Source organism: Ambystoma mexicanum, chromosome 4p (genome assembly GCF_040938575.1).
Source record: "Ambystoma mexicanum isolate Mex_15411 chromosome 4p, UKY_AmexF1_1, whole genome shotgun sequence".
NCBI lineage: Eukaryota > Metazoa > Chordata > Amphibia > Caudata > Ambystomatidae > Ambystoma > Ambystoma mexicanum.
The window spans coordinates 726,264,714-726,268,725 of NC_090927.1; the positions used below are offsets into that span (position 1 = coordinate 726,264,714).

Below are 4,012 nucleotides of genomic sequence, written 5' to 3' on the forward strand. Positions count from 1 at the left end.
TGCAAATACCAGACCACCATTAGTCGAATTAACAAATAGTGTCTGGATTCATTGCTGGAGTCCACATGTGAGTAAAAGGCTGGCAAGTGGCCCAGGAAAAATTATATATGGGAAATCCCAGTGAATGGGTGGTCGCCAAAGATTTGAGCCGAGGCAACCCTCCGATTGGAAGCTCAGTGTGTATTTATCTCATGAGTTCTCTATTTAACCTGTGGTGCCTTTATCAATAAGTTGTTGAACAATGGAACCTGGGGAAACATCCCAAAGAGAGTATAAATCCCACTGAAGATGAGTCGTAAGGAGCCTATGCCTGTCTGCAAACCTATGTAACATTTGTGAGGCAAAGCTCTGCCAGTGTGTGTGCACACCAGGTGGTATCTTCCTCCATTGACCCAGCAGGACCAACAGAGCCACAAATGGCTTGTATAGCAAATACTCTAGGGACACAAACCCTTGCAACATTTGGACTTACCGGCGAGGTGCCAGGGACTGTGCACCCTAACACGAACAAGGAAATTCCACCTTGTGGGCTGTCATTGCTGTTACGGAGAAGACCTGCACGCAGGAAGTAGGTGGGGCTTAACCCACTACTTATAACTTTAGCAGTCATCACAAGGTCCCGGGTGAGCAAGTTTTGACCAGACTGGCCAGGGACCAATCCAGAGAGGCGTGGGGAGATAAAAAGGGACTACAGGAAGTGTGGGTTATTCGGGTGATGTCAGAGAAGGAAGATCAAGAGACCAGCAGGAGGGGGAAAGTGCAGCAAAGGGTTGAAGGGAATTTCTGAATAAGGTGGGGTAGTGGCTAGTGAGTGAAAGTGGTTCTGTCCCTTGAGATTGCGTGAAAGTGTGGCAAGTGTGATTAGGAGAGGAGAATAGAGAGTAAATGTGAAGCGAATGTAAGAGTGAAAGAGTGTATCTGAGTTTGGCTTATGCAGTGTGGTGATGGGAGGACTCGAGGACGGAATAGTGGGTTGAAGGAAGTAGTAGTAGAGTGGGAGGGGAAATAGTGTGGCAGGTGTAATTAGAAGAAGTAGAGGAGGACGGAGTAGTAGTGTGGAGAGAGGTGTAGCTTGGAGAAGGATAGTCAGTAGGCGGATGTAGTGGTGTGGAGGTGGGAGTAGAATTAAGAAGGAGGGAGGTGTAACATCTAAGTGTGGAGGAGAGGCCTGGAAAGTACAAGAGACATCGGAGGGGCAGTAGAGGAATACAGTAGAGGCAGATGGACTGGGAGAAGAAGTATAGTATAAAGGTGAAGGGAGGGATAGGAGAAAATGAGCATGCAAAGAAAAGGATGAATGAATCAAGGTATCTGTAAGGCACACATCCCTCATCCCTTTAGATGTCTAACAACTGCTAGAGTAGAGAAAGGGAAGTCCCTGAGGGATCTTAGTAAAATAAGGCCAACGGCATTAGGTTAACATCTTGGTTCATTTTGCAGTTCGCATACTGAGGGTGAAACAATCACGAAATACTAACCAGGGACTAAGGAGGTCTGGGCTCGGGAGGTGGTGCATTGAGCCGAGCTAGAGAGGGACGGTCGTAGGGCCCATTGATGATATTTCAATAAAATCCTTTTATTATTATTTTGTTTTTTTTTTTAGGGTATTTGAGCACAGACCTAACTTCGTGAAGCAATGGAGCTAGTTGCAAATCATAGTGGGAAGCACACAGTGAGTGAAACAGAGATAGAAGGGAGCAGGGAGTTTTTCGATCTCCTGCAAGAATGGAGATCATTCTCAACAACCAGACTGCTGACATCCCCGAAAATGTGGACATCAAATTGAAAGTCTGTACTGTTATTGTGAAGGGCCCGAAGGGAAGTCTACATCGAGACTTTAACCACATCAATGTAGAACTCTGTCTGACGGGCAAGAAGCACCGGAAGCTACGTGTTGACAAATGGTGGGGTAATCAGAAGGAGCTGGCCACTGTGGGCAAAATCTGCAGCCATGTGCAAAACATGATCAAGGGCCTCATCACGAGTTTGGCTGTAGCCCTTAAATGTGATGGTAACGGTATTACCACTGCATTTAAGGGCTGGCCATATCACGAGTTGGGTGCTAAATCGGCTGTTTTACCTCCAGTTTTTTTCTGGAGGTGAAAATCCCTGTTTTCGGCTGTATTACAGCCGGCTGTATTAGCCTGCAGTATTAGCACTGAAAATTCCCCGTTGCATCCAATGGACCCAATCAGGAATGGGGATTTACCGTTAAGGCCCAACCCGTGATCCAGTGGTAATACCACCAGACCGGTCGGTGCTAGGGCTATTACATTCGGTGGTAATACAGCCGGGAATACAGCCGAACTCGTGATGAGGCCCCAAGTGTGTCACATTGGGCTTTCGTTACAAGATGAGGTCTGTGTATGCTCACTTTCCCATTAACTTAGTTATTCAGGAGACTGGCTCACTCGTTGAAATCCGTAACATCTTGGAAGAGAAGTACATTTGCAGAGTGTGCATGAGGCAAGGTGTACAGTTTTTCAAGCCCAGAAAGATGAACTGATTCGTGAAGGAAATGACATTGAACTGGTATCTAATTCAGCTGCCTTTATCCAGCAGGCCACCACTGTAAAGAACAAGGATATAAGAAAGTTCTTGGATGATATTTACGTCTCCTAGAAAGGCACTGTACAGCAGTTGGAAGAGTAGGCTTGCTATTTCGTGCCATCTTGAAGCATTTCTGTAAATACTGATGGAGTGACAGATAGGTATCAAAACTGCAAAATAAAAAATATTTTAAGTAAAAAACAAATGTAAAGAAAGGGAGCAGGAAACTAACAACGAGAGGGCTGCCAATTTGCCAGTAAGGGATCTTCAGGCAACTAAGGGAGGAAACGGTGGACAGCAGAGCACCCATCTCAGGTGGAGTGGAAGGTTTGTGAACCTAGCTGTAATGGAGGAGCAATTCCTTGAAGAGCAGGGCCTTAAGCTCCTTCATGAAATGTGTGAGCAACGAGTCTGGTGTTGATTGGGAAACCTTTGAACCACCTTTGAGAATTTGAGTGATTCTTAAAGGATTTGTTGGGGAAAAAACTGCTTGTTGTAAAAAGAGTACACAATGCAGTGTGTTGGGCTGTGGGATCCGATGAATTGTAGCTCTGGATCTAACGAGTCAACCAGCCTAGCTACTGAATTGCAGTGCCCAACACTCAACAGGATGCTGTGTTTCTACATTTAGAACTCGGATGAAAGACGTGGTCTGAAATGGTAGCTGATGGCTGAACCGCAGGATTATCTAAATAAATCTGGGCTATTCGCTAAATAAGTCAATTAGCTGAATTGTGAAATAAGTTTGAACAAAGGGCTGTCGCTATGTTCAAGACGTTTTGAAAAATGTGAGTTTCGCAACACGGGAGCCACAGGTCAGCTCACCCGTTAATAACAATCTGTGAAGGCTTGTTAATCCTCTGAGAATAATACAAGAATAAACAATACAGAGATTGTCTAGAAAACCATTGAGCTAACACAAAGTTAGCTGTGACCTGAATAAGCTCTGCATTTGATGTAAAGGCTGAGTAAATAATCTGTAGCTTTATTTATGCGTCTCTTCTATTTCTCCATTGCTGGTTAGCTCATATTTACCCGTATTGGTTTGAAGATTCCTCCTATGCATCTTTTTCGCTACATAGTTACCGTACTTACCTGAAGTCCGATAAACAACTCTGGTTCTGGTAACACAGTGTGGTCATTTATGTATTCAAGTGAATAATATATTAATTATCCTGTATTCTGTTTCCCCACCTGACCTCCTAATAGTTGTGCCTTGGTTGCTCGACCAATGCTATCCTACCACAGTGGTGTTACACTCACCTGGCTCCCACAGAGGCGTTGATCTGAACTGAACAGCTGCGGTCTCCACCAATGTGACGGTAGGGCTGAGATGGCGGACTGGACTGGCCCACCTAGTTTCGTTTGCTTGGCCCGTAGGAATATTCTTCTGCAAATGGAGAAAGGGAATTAACCACCCGTGGAGTTGAGCGTAAATCACCCCACCCCCGCTGTTCTCCCC

General features: G+C 45.3%; 1 pseudogene; it reads left to right on the forward strand.

The window, feature by feature from the left end:
- Positions 1-1,725: 1,725 nt before the first annotated feature.
- On the forward strand, positions 1,726-2,682 carry LOC138452614 (large ribosomal subunit protein uL6-like; annotated as a pseudogene).
- The last annotated feature ends 1,330 nt before the right edge of the window (positions 2,683-4,012 follow it).